We start from the raw sequence: 24,201 nt of genomic DNA, 5'->3' as shown, positions 1-24,201 counted from the left end.
CCAAGTCCAAGTCGAAGTTCTTGCCTGCAGTTAGTGCTCGTCATGTCTTGGAACGAATGCTGGCATAAATTAATTTCAAATGCACACAAAACATGGTCTAGAACACAAGTTGGCTAACAACCGAGACACGGCCAGAACATCTGTGCTGCCCAACTGTTGATTTTAATTACAATTTACATTGCATTATCATCGTGATTATCAGCAGAAAAACTAAAAGAGACCTGCACTTGACCCTCTAGCAATTTTATTTATTATTTAATACTCATTAATTTTTTTTGGCAAATCATTGGCAAAGCGAAACTGTGCAAATATTACGCATACGCTTAATTATAGTGGCGACGACGAGTGATGAAAGTGAAAAATTTAACAGCAAAGATGTTATTTAACTTTGACTAACAAAGATGAGGCTTTGACTTGGACTTGACTTGGCCAAAAACCGCTTTCAACCTTGACTCTCGGCCAGTCGGGGGTTTATGTTCTGGCCAGAGACGTGGGATAAGCTGATAATTATCGTGGCGATCATTATCATGATCATCTGCGTTATGGTTGTATCGCCGTTCTGACCATGGATTTATATTATTTTTTCTTTGCTGCTGCCAAGTTTTATTAGCTAATTTACATGTTGATTGCAAGCCGCAGTCGTCAGTCACGACCATTGGTAAATAAACAATCAATTTGTTATTTATGTTGTATCTTTTCATCTGTCGGGAGACACGTGCTGCATTCCTTTCAAGTCAATTACTCAATTTTCCCATTGAACAAAAAAATATATATAAAAAACTTTCCCCACACGAAAAGCATTTCTTTTTGTCTCGAAACTTGAAACTTGCATTTTTTCTTAAACCTCAATCAATTATATTATTGAATGCTCAATCTTGAGTGCATTTCCTTGACAGACAGACATTCCTCTGGCCACGCCCCCAAAACGTGCAATTGAAATGCAGCATTAACCAATCAACGAGAAAAAGAGAAACTTTTAGATTTAATAAAATATATTGGAAATATAATATACTTAGTTTTATGAGCCATTAAGAGCTGACTTCACTGACCTTGGCCAGTGGTGGTGGATGATCTACCCAAAAAATAATGATTGCCTTCAACTTGATCTGACTTGAGCCAGAGTTGAGAACCAAAGCTTAAAATATGGCCAAGTGAAGAGAGGAAAAATTCAAGAATTAAATAAGCCTGACACAGATAGTAAAGGTTAAAAGAAGAAACTTGAAATATATTCTTAGATTTAATTGTTATTGATCATTGAGAGTTGGACTGTGGAACCATTAGAATCTAGCGATGACTTCATTGACCTTGTCATCTTACCCATAATGAAGCTTCTTCTACCTTGACATTGGCTCAGGAACTTGCCTTCTCTCCCCCTCCGTTCAGGTAAAGTTATTTTATTGTTTAATAGTTACATCAATCCAGCAAAACCATCCATTTCAACTCGTCTCTCTCTCTGAGCTGGCAATTAAGCCTGTCCAAGTGCTGGCCAGACAATTACCGATTAAGTTTTACCTCCGCAAAACATGTTTGCCTTTTTGTTCTTGATGCTTTGTACAGATTCTTCTCCTTTTTGTTTATATTTATATTTATTTTTAGACATGCGCTAGACAGCTCAGTTCAGCCACCTGTGTTGCCTGCATGATTAACCACCGGCTTAGAGTTGCTGCTTAAAAGGTAATTAATTTATTTAACATTGCTCAGTGTTTTTTAGTGGCTATTTGTAGGTAGGAAGTATGTACATTTTTCTATAAATATATTTATGTTTAAATTGAATTGAGTAATCAATTTGGATGCTAGAAGGTGTTTGAAGGCATAAATATTTGCAGTTAATAAATAAAAGGGGAATAATTTAAGCCACCTTTTCCATTAATTTAATCTTTAAATAAGATATAAAAAAGTTAATTACTACTTGGGCTTTATAGATAATTTACATAAACTATAAATTACCCATTTACTATGCCAAAACCAAAACCCATAACTTCTATTCTATTTTAGCCCAGTTTATTTTGGCCCAAACCTTATTATGCTTTAGCAATTAATTAGTATTTTATTTTGGTTTATGGGTCATGCACACACACACACACTCTCTCTCTATTTTTATGGCTTTTCTATTGTCGCGAAAGGCGGAAGAGTTATTTTTCTATGGCTCTTTGACCCGTTAGCCATAATTGAGCGTAATAACCAAAAGTTAAGCGGGAATGGCAATGGCTCTTTGTCGTTGTAGTTATTGTTGCGGTTGTGTGTCCCAGCCCCATCTCCTGACATTAACCCACAACAGCAGCAGCAGCACCCCACTTTTGCCCACTTTTGCCCGCCTCTTAACCCCTCACTACCCCTCGGCAGCCGCATAACTCTCTCACGTCGCGAGCCGCAAATAAAACGTACGAAAAATTTAATTCAATTTAATAAGCGAATATGTTGCGTGCCAGGGATGATGCAGAGACATATCTACGGCCATCTGTGCGCTGTGCTGGGTATTTGTGTGTGTAATGCGACGCATTCGTGCATGCTCCACCTCAACCTTCTTGGCTTTCAGTGGGTTCCTCTTTCTGCAGTTCCCTCTTGGCCATCACTATGTCTCAGGGTACACAGGGGAAAATATATAGATTTTTTCAAACTAAAATAGCTCAAAAAATGGGAAATACTTTAACTTTTCGGTTTAAGAAATTTCTTAGATTTTTTAAAAGTAATTTTAAATAATTTAGTATATATCATACTGTTTTTCCCAGTGCATCTATGCGTGCCTGTAAGTGTTTTTTGGGGCCTGCAGGAAGAGCCCACAAGCATTTGGCCGAGGAGTATGGCTTAATGGGAGTACCAATCTAGGCAGCAGCAGGAGGTGGAGCCTGAGGAGGGGTCAGGCTAGGTTAGGTTACATTGGAGGAGTCGGCCAAAGGTGGCTTTGTGTGTGTTTGTTGGCCAAATGTGAAAATAATCGTAAAAGGCAATTAGCGCAAAATAGCTTTGACACTCATTCAAGTCGGTTGGCCATGTAGGTTACTCCGCTTTGCCGCCTTCAAATCGTTTTGCTCTTGTTTTTTGTTATTTTATTTGACTATAATATACATCTTGTTGGTTTTTTCTTCTTTTTCGGCCAATTTGCCTTGATTTAGTATTTTTGTTTTATTAATCAGATGTGGGTCAGGCAGCTGTCAGAGGGTACAGAAGGCGGTCGTTGGTTTAGAACTTAATCAAAGGTTTTTTTGGGGATTTATTAGGTTTACTTAAGGTAGGAAATATATTATAAAATTATATTTTGAATAGAATATAACCCCAAAAATATTTTATTTAATAAAGTTAAGCCTTAGACTTAATTAAAATAATTTTTAAAATATTTTTAGAAGTAGGAATAAGCCAAGAATGATGTATATTTATTGCCTCTTCTAAGCTAAGCTCTTATAATTTCTAGTTATATTTCTCAACTAAATTACAACCTTAATCCCTTGGCTTTCCCATATATATTCCCTTATTTAAGTACCTACTGTACTTTGCCTTCCAAATGGATGGCTTGCCAGTTTTAGCCTTTTGTGGGTTAGATTTTTGGGAAGACCCAAACATTTTCCGCAGTTTCTTCTCCCCTCGAAATCGTTTGCATATTTCAGGTGAGCAGCAATATGCGGCATATTAAGCTGCCTGGCGGGCGGCTGAGTGGGCTGAAAGCCTTGCTAACTTGGCTGACAGACACCCGGGCCGATTTTGATTGTGCGGCAACTTGAACCTGAGTCATGCGCCCAGTTTTTGGTGGCTTGCGGCTGCTGCTGCTGGGGCACCTTCAACAGTGTCATAGTCATGCAACAAAATTGGGTCTGTTCCGTTTTGTATCGAGTACGAGTATGTTGCACACCTGGGCAGGCCAAAAACAAAGGCTGAAACACACTCTGAAACAGCTCTAGAAAAAAATCCAACGAAAAAAAAAACTGGCTGGCAATGACATGGTCGATGGCAGAGCCTGGATAACCGATTACTCAATCCCCTCATCCCCGGGCCCCAGCTGCTGCTGCTCCCTTACAAAAACAAAGGCTTATAAAAATTGATAGCGTCCGGTGGAATGATTTTTCGGGATTTGTATTTCCATTTATCGTATATTTTTTGTATATTTTTCCTATTGATTTCGGTTTCGATTTTGATTTTGATTTTTATTGAAATGTTTTCGTTGTTCTCCGCGGACTCTGCGTCTGTTGTCGGACTGTTTATATTGACATATTTATGGCCGGCTGCAATAGCCCCCCCCGAAAAAAAAACAAAAATTGCATTTGAATGCATAGCATAAATCACGAGGTGCGCCAGCCAACTTGAACACACCTTTTAACACATTTTTTTGTTTGGTTATCCACAGCCACTTTTGGGCTTTTATTTCGGTAATGAATGGATGTCAAGAACCTTAGTCCTGAAACGTTTAAATAAATTAAATATATAAACGTAAGCGAGCTCCCAAGTCGCCTTTCCTGGTTGTAGGCAACCCCAATTAATTATCAAGAAGCAGGAAGCTGAAATCATATACATTTTTTGGGTTTGTTTGTGGATAATCGGGAATTACACCAGGAAAATAAATGTTTAAATTAATTAATTATAATTATAAGAATTGATTTTATGAAATATAAAGAAAAGAAATTAATGAGGCTTCAAAGAAATTTTAAGTTTAATTTTTATTTAAGTAATTTGTAGGGTAAGGTGGGGTAAAGCCGACCTAGTAAATGGTTTTGGCTATAAAATGCTTATTTTACATCGGATAATGTCGTTATATATACGAAATTAAAGGTTAGACTTTTGCACAACGTTCTATGCATAGCATTTTATTCATACCTTTGAAAAGTTTTGAGATACAAGCGTTTTACGAAAAAGTTCATTTTTGCTATGTTCAAAAATGATGGGGTAAACCCGACCGCCTATGTTTTTGGTTGATTTAGTACAGATATAACCTAAATATAGGTTTTGCAATGATAAATCAATCAATGTTATGTTATATAATGGTAATAAAAGATAAAAGAATTAAAAAAATTAAAATAGCAAAATAATTAATCAGTATCATCTGATTCGCTGCTCAAATAACTTGCTGGCGTTTTTTGGTTCGAGTTGAACGTCTGGTTGGCTGCGATGTTGATGGGTTTGGTGTGATTGTGGTTTTTTTTGGATTTTTTGCGTCAGGATTTACCCCATTATTTAGAGGTCGGATTTGCCCCACCACGTAATTTTTCATAAAAACGCAATTAAAAAAGAAATTATGAAAAAAAATGAACCAAACTTATATGCACTTTGTAGGACTTTATTCAAAGAATCTAAATCCACTTACCTTTTCATGCGATAACTTTGACAAAAAGAAATATCCTGCAGTTAATTATGCACAAAAATGAAATTCAAAATTGTGAAAACAAACTTGTTGTCGTTTGACCATCTCAATGTTGACTAATAAAATGCTGTCATACCACCATTTACATTGTTTTCGATGCTCTACACGACAACACTAATATTATTTTGCGTAGTGCTTCCGATTTTCGAAAACAGAGGGAGGTCGGGTTTACCCACACTGTCGGCTTTACCCCACCTTACCCTACACTTTTATGTCTCCTTTCGTGTAATTCCCAGCTTGAAATATTTTTTCTTTAATCTTTGAAACTTTAAATATGTTTGTAATATAATATTATCCAGGTGTGAACCTTTTAAATTACATTTAAATATTTTTTTGTTGGTCCACATAAGCCGTCTTGAACCCAATTTCGTATAAATCAATGGCAATGTCACAGTGCCGACTGGAAAATATTGGCCTCTGGGTTGACAATTCACGTGAAAACTAGCGAAAATGTATTTCAGCCAAGCGTACCAACGAATTTATGTTTTCGCCCATAAATTTTCAAGTACATACCATACACACACACACACCTGGATGACGCTTGTTTATGACCAGGCTAGGCGGTTGGCAAATAATGAAAACGTTTTCCATTTCAATGGCCAATTTCCGCAAATTTCTAAACGTTGACTTTGAACAGCCGTCTCTGCGGTGGCTTTATTTTCCAGAAAATTATTGAAACTGACTGCTTAAATGTGTCGCGGTTTTTTCTTTTCCGTTCCAAGCCATTTCCCTTTAGTTTTATGACCATTTTGTGGTCTTGACGGGCGTGGAGGAATTTTTTTCACAGATTTTACTTCATTATTTACTTGGGTATGTCAAATTTTATTTATATTTTCATTTGCTTTACATTATGTTCTTTCATTAGAAAAATTTCCATTGCCAGGCTCTCTTATAGTTTGCTATTTGTAGTTCCTTCTAAGCCTAAGCTTTACTTACTTAAATAAATAATTCAGAAAGCCTAAAAAACCTCAAAGACAGCTTCATAAAAAAGGGGTCTTCGAAAAAAGCCTGATATCTGTCGAGGAAAATGGCCGCCAGGCTTGTGAAATTTCTTGGCCTGTGTCTGCAGCTAAATTGAACAATGCCACTCAAAAAGTTAAAGTTCTGTGGGTCAGTAGAATTTTCTCAGGCCGCAATCAGCGCAGACATGGAGGGAGTCCGGGGGGCTGGGGCTGGGACTCTGGCTATTTGTACATGGAACCTAGCTGGAGGTACGCATGTGCAGGCCACTGGAGTCAAGACTCGAACCCCGAAGAAGACCTATGTAAGATGTGTGTGTGTATGTGTGTGCCACTAATGAAACCATAAAAATCAACCGCAGACCGAGAAGAGCAGAGATGAGCAAGAAGATCTCTTGGTAAGCAAGCAAAACATACGAGTTATGCACTGAGAAAGATGAATAATAAACTAATACAATTTAAAAAAATTATTAGAAATTTATTAAATATTTTTTGCTTATTAATTTATGTTTTTTGGGGAATTTTCTATATAACTTTTATTAGAAATAAGGCTACCAATTGCAGAAATGAATATTTTTAGATTATTTCTTTTGTAATACTTTAAACTTCCTAAAATTCCTTGATTAACCCCACATAACTTACTTAAAAAATAACTTAAAATATATCTAAAATTCGTTTATAGCTTAAATTAAAATTTTAAATTATAAAAAGCATCAAAGAAAGCGCCTTTCAAGCTTATTTATTTTTTTAAGAAAATATTTCCCAAGAAAACTTCCTTGAAACCTTTAAGAACTCTTCTTGAATTTCCCTCCCAAAATTCCCCCAAGTGTAGCCTGGTTATTAACATGCCTTGAAGCTTGGGGATCTTCAGTTCGTTTCTCTTTGGGGATCGGGTCAGAACGTCTATATGGGTAATTTGAGTGCGGGCCTAGTCCATGGGCCTTAATGTTGACCACAAAAGTGGACGGGCAGACACGAGTTGCATGCAAATAATTACCAAAAGGAAGCGGAGACAGAAACAGATGAGGGCAAGACATCATCTCATCTCTCCACATGTCTGAGGTCGCTTTTGGGTTTCTGTTTCCAGTTTTTTTGTACTTATTTCTGGGAGGAGACAGATTGAATATTTCCTGCGTGTGCCCATCAACTGAAATCTGTCAAAATCATCTTGCTGTTGTGTTGACACAGGTAATTAAGCTTAATTACAGCATGAGAACTATGCTTCGTTGACGGCGAAAACAAAAACCAGGGAAAAATATAAGCCAGAGTGTGAGCTGCGACCTCCTACATTGAGAGGGAACTCCACATAAAACGAGGCTAATATGCGTATTTATGATATACCCAGTCCACTCTACACACTCGACACTTTCACACATCATTTTCACTCTTCTTTTTTTCACATATTTATGTATTTATTTCCCTCTTTTTTTTCATTGTCTGCCGGGTGCTGTCACCGTTCTTTGGCTTAACTTTTCCTTTCTTTGGGTTGGACATTATTATTTTTTTTTTTTGTTCATTTCATGACATAATTTCGTTGCTGTTGCAGTTGGTGTGTTGTCTGAAATTTATCTTACTTACAGCCAGTTCCCCTTTCTTTCTCTCTTTCCGTTTCCTGTGTCACTCGAGAGTGGGCGACTTTCGGAGTTTTTGCATACACTGAACTGAAAGGGGGTATTTCTAAGGGGTTTAGAAGGGTTATCAGGAACTTAAAAAATTGTTAAATAAATTTTAGGAAAAGAGAGGATAGTTTAAAAATATTTAAATATTTTTTAAAAGTATTTTTGGAGAAGAAATCTAACTGATTTTCAGCAGTAATAATTGTGAAATGCCTTTAAATTAAATCTAAAATATTATATATGTATATATATTTGGCTTATAAAATATTTCAACATTTTAAGGAAAGTATTTCCTTGTTTAATTTATTTTAAAAACTTTTAAAAATATTTCTAATATTTTAACTTTCCCCTGAAATATTTTCCTGACCATTTTCAAGGGCATTCTTTAACATTTTTTCGCTTTTGTCGCCACAAGGAATTATCATTGGGTGCAAAGAGGATCTCACAAATCTTTCAGACCGTGTCTGCTCTTGCCTCTTCAATGCGAAATTCCTCATGGTTTTTATTTTTATTTTTTTCTGCTTTATTATTGTTTTTGGTTTTTTTTCTTTTCGCCCATTGCCTTTGCCACATCAATGGATAATTTACAAGTCACGTGTGTGTATGAAATTGAAACAAAATGCGCATAAATTTTGTAACGAAGCGAACGTCAAGGCAAGTCCAGGGACAGGCATCTCCTCGGGCATCTGTCTCAGCATATAGTACATACATATATGCCGCGGATTCCCTGGGTCCCATCCCTCTCTATAACCCCCGGATTCCTGTCTCTCCTTTCTGGCTAAGAGAGGGGCTTGTCTTGGCACAGGCATTTAATATTAATGAGTTATAGCACATAGCCTGGTCTATATGTTTGACGATGCGTTCATTCCAGATGCACAGTCAGAAATAATTGGAAGTTTGGATATTAAATTGATTGATGTATGAGGAATATATAAAGAATATATGAGGAATATAAGAGGAATATATATGAAAAGGATACATGTTAATAAATGGATAAACCGTTGACAATTTTCTTTAATCTCTACTCCTAGTTTTGTAGAATTTTTCTTACTTTGTTAACTAAAATATAAAGAAAAATGTATTAAAATTTCCTTAAAATTTTTCCCTCAGTGTTTTGTAGCTGCCTTTATTTTTTTCCTCGTCTTGGCCATGTTGCAGATGTTGCAGTGTTGCAGTGTTGCTGTCGTGTCTAGTCCTTTTCGCCCCGTTGAGAGTTGCATTTAGTCAGGGTTCTGCTCTGCATGTTCAAGTGGCTAGAACAACCACTGACTGACTGACTAACTTGGCCATTAAAGGATGTCGATGTCTTGCCTCCATTCTGTATGCTGCTTTGTGGCTTTGCTTTTATTTATTTTTTTTTTGCTGATGCCTTGTTGCTTTGCTGTTTTGCTGCAGGCCCTCGATTCGTTCCGTTTCGATTTCTATTTGGTTTATTAATGCAGATACATTTATGGATCCACACTATGCACACACACACACACCCCGGAGCGAACTCTGGCACGCATTTTAACCAAGTCATTTCCGTGACATACATTGAACTTTTACTCTTTTTTTTGCTGCTGCTGCTGGCCGGCTGCTCTGGTTCTCTGCTGTTCGTGGCTTGCTTTTGATAGTCAGGCCTCGGGCCACGGATGACATTAACCCCTTGGTAGCCTGAGTTCAAGCTGCAGAATCTATAAACTCAATTAGACCAAAAAGGACCCCCCAGGGCACACACACATCCGATTGGTTGGTTGGTGTGTGTGGGGGGAAGTTAATGGAGTTTAAAAGGAGGCCAAGAGAACTAGTTTATTTATATGGAAACTTTAAACTTTAATGGCAGCTAAATGGGTCTATTAATTTAAATATATGGAAATAATTGCTATTAAAAAATTATAAAACAGTCAAAGGGTAGGTCTCTGGTTATTATCTTAAATATATTTAAAGTAAAATTCTTATAAATCCAAATGAAATGTCTAAAAGTCTCCTACCTTTCAGGCAACCCTCTGGTATAAATCCCCCCAATGCCAAACCACTTCCACTCCCCCAAAACAATGCACTGACGTTAGCGACAACTTGCAGACATGTCAGGCACTGTCGCAGTTGCAGTTGCAGTTGCAGTTTAAGCCTCTTGGCCAAAAGTTCCCCCGTTTTGTCTTAAAACCTCGACTTCGAGGTTCCAACTGCGGCTCAGCAGTTTGTCAGGCTGTCCGACAGTCTGACAGACGGACAAAGTCGCTGTAAGCGACAGCCAGCGACCGCAGCAGCGACGTAATTGACACAATTTGAATTTATATATACATATATATATATATATCTGAATATGTATAAACATTTTCAATGCGACAAAATGCCGGCAAGGTGACTAAGCCCCTCGGACCAAACGTACCGATCTGATCCGCCAAAGATACTTGGTACCTTGAGATACATACGTAGCGATCCTGGCCAGGCCGAGCCTCTTTGTGTACTGAGAGAAATTGTTTGTACAGAAAAATATTGAGAAAAGTAAATATTTAATATATTTTATAAAAAAAAAATTGTAGATAATTAAAGCTCAAACTTGTTTGTGAATCAAGAATAAAACCAAGGAAAAATTTGTTTTATCTATGGAAATTCTTTTAAAAGTAATTTTTATTTCTTAAAGCTTAGTTGAATATTTCAAGGTACTGTATTTTATTATTTTATTTTATGTTTAAGTTTTTTAAATAAAAATTAAATATATTAATTATTTTTGGTGAATTTTTTGTTGGTTTAAAATATAAATTTGAAGATATTCCTTTTATCTTATGAAAAACTCTTTAGAAAAATGTGCTACTCTATCCAAATAAGAATATAAGCATCTAAAAAATCATAATTAATTTTTTAACTAAACCAAATTAATTATTTTTAAGTAAACCCTTCAAAATTGTCACATTTCTAACCAAAACTAGGCTAAAAATATTTTTTTTTTTCAAGTGCTTTGGGCCGTCCTTGGCATGTGTCGCGGCCCATTAATCATCTATTGGCCAAAAGGGGTGTGTGTGTGTGTGTCGTGCTGTCTTTTGTCTTAGCCCAATTGTTAATACCACACACACTTATGCATATATATAAGATAAGATTTTGTAATTAGCTGCGGCAAAACAAATTGAAATTGCAAAACCTTTCTCTTCCCAAGACAATAAGAAAGTAAATGAACCGAAACTAAAAGCCAAAAAACTCAAAGATGAGCCAAAGGGCAGTGTGTCAGTTATAGATACCGATACAGATATGCCAGATATCGATATGCGGCGTGAAACATTAGTGCTGTAAGTTAATTTTCCTTCTCGTCTGGCTTTTTGTTAACAAAAAGATCGAGAAAAACAATTGAATTGTAACGCCAAGACGCGTGAGCCAAGTAAAAGGCACAAAAACGCAGAATAGAAAGGTGTTAAATTGGCAAAAAGCTTGGCAAGAAGTCGGGAGTGGGCGTTGTTTCTCTGGAGTTGGAGAATAGGTAGGGTTAGAAGGGGTTCAAGAGAAAGATGGGGCGTGACACTGGCGGTTGGGGAAGAGAAAACGTGGCCCCAAAGGTCATTCCACTTCGTGGTGAAGTTCTATTGAACCGAGCACACAAAAAACCGATATCGATTTCCCAGAGTAGATATATTTTATATTTTATTTAACCGTCAAACCCATATGTCTTACTCAATTTGTAAGCTTCCGTTTGGTAGTTTCATTTGTTTATTCAACTGTCTGGCTGTCTGCATATATGACAACCTTTTTTAATATCAGTTTGTTTATTTGTTTTCCTATTTGCCTTGTCTATCACACATATCTTGTCTGCTTTTCCGGTCTTGCTGGCTCTGTTTTGTAAATATTTAAGCAGCACACTTGATTTGTTTAATTAAATATTGATAGCTATCAGTTAACGAATTATCACCTCAAAATAAAGTTTATTTTATGCAGAGTATGAGTTTTGTAATTAATACAGAAGCTAATTTAATTTAATGCCCAATTGAAGCACTTGACAAAGTTATTTTGTATCAACTTAACGTTTATAAACTATTTATTATTTTTTAATTATTAAAATTGTAGTTTAATCCATATTAAAACATTTTAAATGACATCAAAAAGTAGCTGAAATGCATGGTTTTTATAACTTTTTACTTTTTCTGCTGGCTTAACTTTTTTCTATATTTTTATGGTAATTGTTTATTCTTTTTTATTTATTTTTTTATATTAAATTATTCAGGCATAAGTAAAATATTTCTAAATTAGTAAAAAACCATGAATATCTTTTCACTTTACCACAATTATTTTGGTTTTGTTTCTTTAGCGCCCACAAAATACATGGCTTAAAGCCCACTCTCCCCTTTATCCCCCCCTTAAACCCTTTTGTTCCCACTCCTCCCTATATTGTGTTTCAATTTTTTAATGTTTCTTTCCTTTATTTTTATTGTTGGCAACTTCGATTGTTATTTATGCGCATTTTAAGCTTGTTATTTTTTAATCACACGCCCACGTTTTTTGCCGCTGCCTGTAGGATTGCTGCATCCACCTCCCTTTTATGTTGCCACTATTTATACACATATATATTTATAGAAATGTTGGATATGTTGGAACTGGCCAGCAATTTTCCCATTGTTGGTCTCGAATTTTTAATGAATATCTCTTCAACAACACATATTGCACTGTTTACAGGCCCCTCGTCTATCATTGTTATTTTTTTGGGTTTGGTTTGCGGCAGCGTGGAAATCGCATATTAATCAATGTTTGGTTCGATCTCGGCTCGACCCAGTTAACAATTAAAATAATGACAGGTATGTTTGATGTTTCCGCTGAAGCGTAATTAAAAATTAATATTTAATAATGGAACAAGCGACTATTGACTAAGCCCTGGCCTAATTGTCGATATATACATGTCCACGTTTACTGGGTCAATTTGGTGGCAAGTTCGCTGGGCCCGTCAACTCAATTCAGCCGACAAACTGAGCTCTTTAGCATATAAATCGAGAAACTCCTCAGTCAATCAGCGGTGTCCCCTCCTGATTGTAATAAAGACATGGCAATCGGGGCTGCAACGCCCGCGCCATGTCAGCGATGTCAACGTTTTTGACGTCTCTAAAAAACCAATCAACTCTCAAACTAAATCAAAAATCATAAAATATTCCAGAGGAGACACACACACACACACACATGAGAGATGAGATGAGGCGTAGGCAGAACGTCGAACTGCAGCTGACAGAGAGTTGAGGAGGAGTTTTGGCTTGGAGAAGGAGCGACTGTATCGATGGGGTCTCGTCTCTGTGCAGTCTCTGTGCAGCAATCCCTGTGCCAGACGACTCTCAGTGCCTTTTATAAATAAAATTTGCATAAATTTAATAAACCCTCGCCTCGTCTACGTTTCGGCCACAAAAGGCAGCGCAGGCAGCACAGGCAGCACATCATCTCCTCCGGCTCTCTGACTCTGCGCACTTGTTAGGGGCCAAGGAGATTTTGTGATTTACCGATATAAGCCAAACCGTTGAAGCGGTTTTGTCACAAACAAAACAAACGAAAAGCCAAAAGGAAAAATCTCAAGAAATCGACAGAAATACAACCGAAAAAAAAATCTAAAGAAGGTAAGGGAAAAGCAGGGCTACGACTGGGAGATACCTAAGAGTTTAGGGTGTATTTTAGGATAGATGCATAAATTTGGCTATACCTTTGCCTTGGCTTAAAGAAATATAAGAATTTCTGATAATATATAATATAAATATACATTTTTTTCGGGTTTTTAAGCCAAGGAAATATTTTTTATTATTTTTTAGCTCCCAGATAAAAAGTTATTTTATAAAATTTAAATATGGGCTTGTGTACACCTGATGATCTTTGGAATAACTATGGAAAATACACCCCTAAAAATCCCTTTTATTAACATTTAATAAATATATTTTTAAACCTACATATACCCCTTTCTATCGCCCAAGTACCAAGGGGTATAAATACCCCGTTGTCTTACCCAGAGACCCATAAATAACCAAAACCAAAGTCAGTGGCACAAATAATGATGTGACATGGTCGGCAGCTGGGGGAAAAAATGGCATTGGTAGCAAAAGCAGGAAGCAGTCAGTACGAAAAAGAAGTGGCAGTGGTAGCCAAAACCTGGCCAAAAGGCAATCTCCACGCACAGGCTCAGTGGCATCATCATTTCTGCACGCATAAATCGATTGCAGCTTGTTAGCTCTGGCCAGGGCCAACACACAATGACAATGGTGCTCCCAGTGGATGGGGAGATGCCTTCGTTGCCTTCGCTGGTCCGCTGCTCCTTTGCATATGGAAAGATGAATGATGAATGCTCTTTCTAGCCAAGTAGCACTTCCTGGTTTCCCTCCACGGACTGTCGTCTTGCCAGCCACACAAATTAATGTCAAAGTCAAAATGAAAATGGCATTTGGCAAGCGCGTTGCGGCTGCAACGTGCAACGTGTGTAACTTGCAACTTGCTCACAAATCGCGCCATAAATTTGCCGCTGCTGCGGCTGCAAAAATGACAGAAATGCGTTTATTGACCAAATGTGCAACGGACTCATCGATTACGAGGCCAAGACTTGCCTTGACCATAGCGCATGCGTTGCGGCGATATTGCCTTTTGGGAATACAAAAAAAAAAAAATCCAACGCACTGCCTGCCACTCGTGGCGTATACGTAATATGTTGTCTATGTTTTGTTACTTGTTTTTATTGTTGCTGTTGTTGTTGTTGCCATTGCGTGTGCCATACTGAAATATATCGCTAGCAATTTATTTATAAACATTTTCCATTTTCCCTGTTAAATGTCACCAATACAAAGTCTGGGGAATAAGCTGAAGGCAGGTTGTTAAAGGAGAAACTTTAACATTTATTCAGAGATGATCAGGTGGGAAAGCTAGTTTTTAGCTAGGAAAATATTTTAAAGCCTTTATTTAAATAACGAAAAATTTATAAAGATTTTTGATTTGATTTTTGGAATTAATTCTTAAATTTTTTTGGGGTTTTTATTATTTTTTAAGCTTTTATTTTAGGAATAATGATTTATTTCAATAATATTTCTTAAACAGGCGTATCTTTTTGAATTTCTTTTTAATATACCATCACTTTTCCATCAATTAATTTAAAAATTTTCCTATATTTCCTCAAGAATTCATTAGATTTAAATTATTTATCATAATTACCATTACTTTTCTATCAATTAAACTTCCTGAAATATTTTGTAAATTTCTAAAAACTCTTCACTAAAAATATTTACATTTTTTCTTCCATCCAAGACAAGTTTCTTAATGCTTCCAGAATTATCTCTACCGATTTTAGCTGCCTTTTGCCTAAAGATCTACCGTAAATCATTAAAAAATTCTTCAAGTATCTTCTCTTTAGTCAGGCCTAATCACATTCTAGCCATTCAAAAGGTGGCTGTCTGTTTTCCTTTTAGCCTGGCTCTCTGACTGTCTGGCAGTGCCAAAAACGGGTATCTCTTAGCCATGCCAATCCGCGGAGCCCCATGTCCAAACTATTTCTGTGACTGCCAAGCGCTAAATGTGTGTTACTTCCGAGCCATGTCGTGAGGAGTCGCACAGCCGCAGCAACTGACAGGGAACAAGGTAGGGGCGGGTAGCTTTGGCTCAAAGGGGGCACTACTACCACCAGCAGCAGGCGACTCTAATGCATGATTTATAGTAAAATATTTATTTTTACTGTTAAGTATATGCCGCAAACAGTGCAGTGAGAGAAATGTAGGGTAAGAAAAGGTAAACAAAAAAGCAAACTGTAAAAGATTAATGTTTTTTTGGATACTAAAGGGGTTCTTCTATTTTATTTAAGCAAAAATACTTTTCTATATTTTTTAAAGTGTCTACAAACATGAGATGTCGCATCTCTTGGGGTGGGTGCCTCCTCAGCCACATACGGACTGGGACTGGGTCTGGGACAGGTTGCCACTGTGGCTGCTCCTCCTCCATCTCCTGCTCCTTTTGCTGTCATTGTTTGTGGCCTTATCAGCGGGCATGCAAAGGAAAGAGTCGGCCGCAAAGCCCAGATGAAGTCTAACTGTTATTCCTGGCTGAAGATGGCAGCTTGTTAGCTGGGGGATTCTCGCTAATGTCACTCATACGACACGTTGCACAGAGAGGCAGCAGCACTAGAAGCACTGGCAGCCGCAGTGGCATACAGCACAGCAAGTGGCAGATAAAATATGAATGTCAAATGCTGGCGCATATAAATCAGACTACTATCAGCTGATGACCCCATTCAAGAGCAAGGGTTCAGCAGCTCTCTACGCGAAGAGCTTTTCAATAAAGCGTGTCAAGCATAAATCATTCAGGCTATCATCTGCTCAATCGGCCAAAAAGGGAGAGAGTATTTAAGCCAGAAAGGCAGGCAGCCACCATTGAACCGCTTGACGATAAGCATCGTCGTCGTTGTCGTCGTGGCCATTGATTTTGCATTGAGTTTCCTTCGTCTCAGTCTCCTTCTTCTTGGTTTCCCCAAAACAAAAGTGTCATAAATCTTTGAGCCAATCTGCTGAAGGGTTGCCAGCACAATTGGCAAGCCAGCAAGTGTGTGGCAAGTGCATTGTGGCGGAGGAACACTAATGCACGTATTACGTGCTGAAAACCAGGCCAGAAACCAAGTTCGAGTGGCAAGACGTGAGCCGGCCAAAAGGGAACCGATGAGAACAAGACCGCTTGAGCGGATTCCCAAATAAGATCCTCAATCACACAGGCAACGGCAACCCTTTTCGAAATTGATTGAGACAAGCAACTTCCTGCCCCATCCATCTCCCCCAAAAATAACCACAAAAAATAAAAACTGCAAAGAAGATTAATGACTAACAGCAAATTGCGCTCAATGTCGCATTAATTGAGGCAATGAGCGCATGAATAAATTCATGAATTTACACAACAAGAAAAATACAAACCCACAAAACGTATTTGTATATAAAGAAAAAACAATGACAAGGCGCCAACTTCTAAGCCACAAAACTATGCGCTTCGAGCCAAGGTCGCTTACAACTCTTTGACGGGGCTTTGATTGCGTGATAAAGAGCTTCGAGTCAGCCATTGAGGTTGCCAAAAGAATTACTTAAACGATTCTCTGTGGCTAATTTTTGCTAAAATGTTTTATTTATGTGAAAAGTAATTAACATCATTAAATGCTAACGATGATGCACATACTCAAATTGCAAATGAAAAAGCATTATAAAGGCTGGTAAGTTTAGGTTTTTTAGGGGAGGAAAAATATGATAAGTAAAAGATATTACTAGTTTTTTAAATAATTTATATTATATATAATTTGTTAGGAAAATAAAATAACATATCAAAATGCAAACTGTAATTGGTTTTTGGCAAGTCTTTCTATGTTTTTGGCTTTAGAATCATATAAATAATATATACCTAATTATGTAATATAGTTTTTAATTGACTTAAGAATAACCTTTTGTAATCCCTATTTTGTGTATATTTAGGCCACTTTTTGGTCATTTCTGGACATATGTTGTACGCTTTTTGACAAGTTCCAAGTATTTTTGGTGTAAGAGATTCTTTTAAAACAATTTTATTTAATATTGCTTTTTAGAAAATGTATTTAATTCTTAATACAGTTCATTTTCGCCTTAAAAATATCTTGTTTAACCTAATTTTTCAACCAAAATTTCCCCTAAAAATATATTTTTCAAGTGTTTCTAGTCTACAATTATTTACACACTTCCTTCTTGGCACTCGTGTCCAACTCCAGGTTATGCTTGACTTACTTAACACTTGCCATTAAACAAATATCTGTATTTTTGCTGGCGCGTGTTTACGAGGCGTTGGCCACCATTAAGTGTGGCCAGAAATCGGTTAAGGCCTGAAACTGTATTAAAAAAAAACAACAGCTACCGCAGCTAAATGCTGGCACACACACTTCACACACACAAACACAACATGGTGGTGGCAGCAACATACCCAATTTGGCTCTTGGGCCTTTGACGCTGCTGTCTATTAGGCCGGGTTATGAGCAAATTACGGGAGCGCCGCGGCCATAACCAATGCCATGCCCCACAGAAATCCATGGCGGAAAAAGGCTAATTGCACCACAAACACACGGTTTGCGATTGGCGGCTTTTCGATGGCGGTATCTGGCGGTGTTGCTCTGGCTTTATTTTATTTTTTTTTCTCTGTGGCGGCAGCCTACGCAGCCTGCGGTCGTTGTTTAATATGCAACAAATCAACGCGCCAATTGTGGCGTAAAATATTTACATTACCCTCTGGCCACAGGAGGGGGGGAAAAGGGGTGAAGAGGGGACTGAAAACCCCTATGCCTCTGCAAGCCCCTGTTTTGAGCTGCTGTCTAATGTTGAGGCCTGAGGCTGCTTCAGGGAGAGCTTCCTTGGTTTATTTGGAAATTACTTGATGGATGGTAAAAATGTCTATAAAAAAATAGATATATATATATATATTTTTGTATATTTAAAGTGTATTTAAAATTTTTAAAAAAATTATAGCACCTTTCTCTATAAATATAAATATAAACTTTAGTGGAACAAGTAAAAAAAAGCTATGTACCTTAAGTCTAAACCCCAACTGACACATCTACAAGCCTAAATAGCATTTAAAAGTATTGAAATACTTAATTTTTAGCATAAAAATTAAATCTAAAATGGCGGAGCACGCAACAAAAATGGTTTCTTATAAAATATTGCTAAGAACATGTTGTGAAACAATTATTAAACTTGGCAGCATGTTTAGCAACACGCTCTATGTACTGTCAACACAATAATGTTGCACAACCAAATGTTGCTAGTCAACTAAGGCTAGGGATATGTTGCAGAGCTTCGATAAGCATATTAATTCTTTATTATTTAATTAATAACTACCCTGTTTATTATGAAAATTTATTAAATTTTTTATTATGGTGGCACACACTTCTACCCTATGGATTTAGGCTATAAAAAACCAACTAGATGCTATAAAACCACCCAAAAAACTAGATGTGCATCGCGTTGCCCACTTGATATTATTATCCACAATAAACTCTAAAGCTCCCCTGCAGCTTGGCTATTTTTCAAACGGTAATCGCCTACTCGATTGCTGCCACTAATCCCTCCCTACCCCCGTGGCCGCGTAATACCCTGATTTTGTTTATTGCGTTTAATTTGCGCATTGTTTGTGTGGCTTCTGGGGATAATTGCAGGCATCAATTGCAGCGGCTGGGTATAGTGGCACCCACTCACCAAAGTGAGGAGAAGTGGCAATCAAATTGCCAGTGGACAGTGGCAATCAGATTGCCACAGACAGAGAGGAGGCTTTGACTCCTGCCTGGCACCCACACGAACCGCTGGAAAAATTTGCAAAAACCACAAACTGTTCCGTTTGGCTTTCATTAAGTTTTCAGAGGCTTTTTTCATGAAGTTTTGTTTGTGTTTTTGTTTTTGGCAAGTCTATAATCAACGTCCATTTCGAAGTAGCCGCCTGCTGAAACCCCCCAGTATTTGCTTTTGTCCATTTGTTTGCTGTTTGTTTTTCATTGTTGCCGATGTTATGTTTGCATTTCACGCCTTGTCTACAGAGAGAGAAAATGTGTAAAGCCTTGCTAAATATTTATGAGTAGCTTGCAATGCAAAGAATATTTTGTTAAACATGCAAAAGTAAATTTTATCTATATATCAGAGCTTTAAAAATGCTTTAATTTCATTACCAAACATTTGAATTATTTCATAATAAATCGAAGCTATTTCTAAATTTATTCCCAGTGTAAATTTGTGTGTGATTAATCCCCCAAACATAGAACCAATCAAACAGCAAAATAAAAAAAAGAAGAGAGAAATGATTCCCCACTATTATTGATGATGTGTTGATTAGGTTCTGACAAACCAATCGCGGTCATGTGAACAACAATCAAAGTACAAAATTTCACTTTGAACTCAAGCCGCAAAGGGGTGTGTGCCCCCCGCTGGGTTGTGGGGGGCGGCACCCCGAAATGCAACACCCGGGTGTGTGTGTGTATAGTATGTGCGGTCATAGGCGAAATTTGGGTCACGTTAGCTGGCTGGCTCACGTTGCCAAACTAAACACAAAAAACGATATAAAAGAAAACCCTAAACCAAAATCATGCAAAGCAGCGTGTGTCTAATGAATTGCCACCCAAATGTGGCTGTCCATAGGTGTACGAGTATGTGTGCCTGCAGTTGGTCTCTCTGGCCAGCGGAAAAGAGCTGGCCAAGATTTGTGGTCGGTCAAGAATAACGACGTCTGTCTGTCAATTGTTCAATATTTATGGAACATAAATCCAACCTGAAAGGGTCATTCACTAATTGGGATTTTTTCGTTTACGTTGGAAGCTAGGAGGTTTTTATGTGTGGTGGTATTTTTTTTTTAGCTGGAAAATGAGTCAGTTGGTGTTGGATTTCAAGGAAAATTTAGCTTTGGTCTTCAGGAAAAATCATTAACAGCTTCTGTCTGAGTTGAATTAATTTATGTTGGCTTAAAGAGAGAATAATGGTTTTTGGGAGGGGTTTTTCCTTGATTTTTCTTTCTAGATTAACTAACTATTGTTAGGCAATTAATTTGTTTAGGAAACGGGCTCCAACAATAATTATTTCAAGATATTTCCTTTTAAAATAAAATTACTAGGCTTTAGCTTTAATTGAAACCAAATTAATAGTTCACAACCTTCTACACATCAGTGAGTCCCATCCATGACCTTTCTGGTTCTTCCTCGGAATTCGCACATAATTGTTTTCCTCTCACAAATCAAATACAATTAAATACGAAAATTCCAATTTAAAGTGAACTTCCGTAAGGGGAGGGCTAAGATCTTTGCATTTATAATTTCATGGCAGAATTCCTCGATAAATTGATATATACTCGTATATGTATCTACGTTCAGTTCAGTTAACTTCATGGCCACTCACAGTCCCAGGCCACGCCCACTTTTGGCCCACCAAAAGCCGGCTAATGGCCTGGCCAATTGTCGCAAATTAGTGGAGGCCAGCCCAGCACGCACACCAAGACCAAGAGACCAAAACCAAGTCGAAGACCACGTCAAAGACGAAGACGAACAGCAGGTGAAGTAAAGTCGAGACAAGGCAAACACCTAAGGCCAATATCCACATGAGGGGAGAACCTACCTACCAGCAGGCTAACGGTACTGCGGTACTCTCTTGGCCAAGCAAGATGAAGATGGCCAAGAGGAGCGAAAGAACAGCTATAAAGAAGTTTACTGCTACAATTGGCAAATTGAAAATTGCTCGCTGGTGGCAGCAGCAGCAGCGATGGCGTTGGAGTCAGCGTTTTGACCGGGGCCAAGGCGGAAGCTTCTTTTGGCCAGACTTTTTCAGACTTTGAGGCCCAGAGCCGGGCCATGCGTTCGTCTGGCTGAGATAAGCTGACATCCACAACGTGCCACAGACGATGATGCATTTGCCAAGGTACTACTCGCAGCCCAAAGCCGCCGTTGCACCAGACAGAGACGTTTCAATTTCAAACGAGTATTTCTGGCTAAGCCGACTGAAGAAGTGGCTAATACCCTAGAGGGGAGATAAAGAAAGGCTGGGAAATACCCTTGAAGGTTAAAGGAAATGTAAAGGAAATATTCTAAGATATTATATTTAAAAATAGAAAGAGTTATGTTACCCTTGAGCCACTTTAAGTATTTTAAACTTAAATAAACTATTTCTTTCTCAGCTCAGCTTTATTTTAAACCTTTTAAATATATTTTCTGTAACATTTCATACCATTTTTCTTTCTTTCTGTCATTTTATCATACCCTTTCCTTAATCTCTCCAAACTCCAAGGTATTTCTCTCTCGAAAAAGCAACAAAACGGTTTTGGCCAGGTTCAATCTGGCAGGCAGGCAGACATTTTAATGAAGCCGCCGTCAGGCAGCATTTGAGCCACTCGTGGCTCTGGCTGTATCTGTCTGGCTTGTAACGGTGCCAAGTCCACGGGTATAAAGTCTATATGTCTATAAGTCTACGCACCGGGCAATGGGCACCAAAACGAATGACTTAAGCGACGAACTTGAGGAGCTTAGCCAATGCGTAAGACACGGCTCTAAGATTACCTAAGCTTTAACCACTCTAAAACTCTGGTATTTAGAGAGCCCACAAAGGGTAGCACTCTAAGAACACCCTCGTATATTAGTAATAATGTCACTTTAAAACTTTCGCTACCTGTCTTTCAAACTTGACCCAATTCTTTATGAATCTTATTTTTCTTTTTTTTTGAGGGGAAACACCTACACGGCGACTACCCAGGTTCTGCTCTATAATTAAAACCCAGCGAAACGAAACGAAACGAAATGTTAACTTCAGAGTCCACTTGATCTGGGGAATCCACGCACTTGATTGGCACTGGAAAGAGCCCGAGTTTAGGCGTTAATTGCGGGTTCTGGCAAATTACAGACTCTTTGGGTGAAATGCACTTTCTCTTTGTGGCTGAAAAGTGAGTGAGTTTCAGCCCAGATTGTAAGGGGATTTGGATATGGATTTGCTTTATATATGAGAAGGGGACTTGAGTTGAATCAGCGTGGGCGTAATGCCAAAAATCGCTGCCAGCTGCCGTTGCTTACCTTTTGTTTAGTCTTCTAATTGCTCCCGAAGATCGCCGATCACATTACTGCAAAGAAATAAATAGAGAGAAAAAAAAGGTAAAGAAACACATGAGTTGGCAAAAGAGAAATGCAAATTAGTTTATGAAAATAATGAAAATCCATACAAGTAGAAATAAACTCAAGCAGACAATGAACTCCAGAGCAGAGCTCTTCAAGTAAAGAGAGGCTTCACTTCGGGCTACAAATTGACATTGTTTCTGTATTTATTTTGGACATGTGTTACCGCCTTTGTTAGCCCATTTTTGGCAGTTCTGTAAGTGACTTTGATTTCAATTTGATTTATTGCCTGCAATTGTCGCAGATCTCTGCCTCCCCTGGAAAGTGAAAACTTTCGAAACTTTCAATTTGGTGACTTAATTTCTTGGCAGACTCAGAGCCACAGGGCTAATGAAATCGAACTGCCGCTTAACAATGGCAATAGCACTCTTATTGTCACTCTTGGCCAAAGCCGAAAAAAAGCTTTGCCCAAGCAATTATCAAGTGCACTTTTACTTTCATTGTCGTGGAAGTGCTAACAACTGAACAAATTTTCTCCCAGAGTGAGTGAGTAATGCTTATTTTCCTTTTAGCAATGGCTAATGAGCCGAAAATGCCATTCCAAAAGGGTCTCACAGACAGACAGAAATTACCAAACAATTTCAATGTCTCTGATTCGATTTGTATGGGAAAATATTTCACGAGAGAAAATGAAACGAAATGAAACTCTCACAGCGACTGCGGAGTTTATGTAAGAAAATTTATCACCCTGAAAAAAAGAGTAAAACAAATGCTTTGTCTTCAGGTGCTAAATGAAAACCATAAAAAAACCCTAAGATGGCTAAAAATAAATTCAAATTTAAAAGAAAAAAGTTAAATTAAATATTCTAAAGGTAAGCCAATACCTTAATTTATTCCCAAGCAAATCTCTCTATAAAACTAAATGATCATAAAATCAAGCCATAAATATTTATGCCATGTCAACGAAACTCTTTTGTAAAATATATTTCTTTTCAGGGGGTTTAAATGTATTTTTGTTGTGCAAACAAACCGTTCAAATGCCTTTTGTTGGTCCCCAAAACTACTTAGCATATTTACGAGCTTATGTGTAGAGAGAACTTTTATTACCAATTGGTTGGGAAACCTTTTTTAGAACCATAATTTATGTTGCAACGTTTTGTAGCCCCGGCTAATTGAAGTGAGAACTTTGGCATAAAACTCACTCATGTGCGGAATATTACTTGTAATGAAATGGTTTTCTTCTCTTGAGAATTCCCAGCACAAGGTATAGGTTCAAGTGTTCCCAGGGCATTGCATTGCCAGTTAGTTGTTGGCCAGTTTTTTTGGCCCCACTTAATGGCAGCCGCAACTGCAACGAGTTTGCATGCGGAGCATGAAATTATCTGCAGTTGATCTCCAAGTTGGGGGCAGCAGCTCTGGACCTGGACATGTTGGCTACTCGAATTAAGTTAACAAAAAAGTAAGCAAAGACTAAGCCAAACAAGAGCCAACAATGGGAGAGGCAAACAAACGTATCAATTAGCACAAGTCAAATGCCCGGACCCGAAACGTAAGACAAACATGTCCAAGAAATTAGATATTTGTCTAGAAATAATAAATGGTAGATAATAGAAGTTAATTAGTTGTGACTATTGAGCGTGGGTTTAATTATATTACAGATTTTTAACTATTTTAATTGATTATTAATTTATTTTATACAGAGAATGGCAGGAGGGGTCGATATACTCGTAATTGTATCGTTAT

The 24,201-nt window shown here is 37.7% G+C and overlaps 1 protein-coding gene across 1 annotated transcript in view; it reads right to left on the bottom strand.

Moving 5' to 3' along the window:
* The window catches only part of sano (serrano), a 93,463-nt gene that overhangs the window by 30,284 nt on the left and 38,978 nt on the right, over positions 1 to 24,201 (bottom strand). Inside the window, exon 3 of the mRNA XM_017177955.3 lies at positions 22,420 to 22,466. The gene's annotated coding sequence lies outside the window, so the exon portion shown is untranslated. The remainder of the gene's footprint in view (positions 1 to 22,419; positions 22,467 to 24,201) is intronic.

This window comes from Drosophila kikkawai, chromosome 2R (genome assembly GCF_030179895.1).
Source record: "Drosophila kikkawai strain 14028-0561.14 chromosome 2R, DkikHiC1v2, whole genome shotgun sequence".
In the NCBI taxonomy this organism is placed as follows: domain Eukaryota; kingdom Metazoa; phylum Arthropoda; class Insecta; order Diptera; family Drosophilidae; genus Drosophila; species Drosophila kikkawai.
Note: the sequence above shows the minus strand (reverse complement) of the source record. Positions and strands in the feature narration are given on the sequence as shown.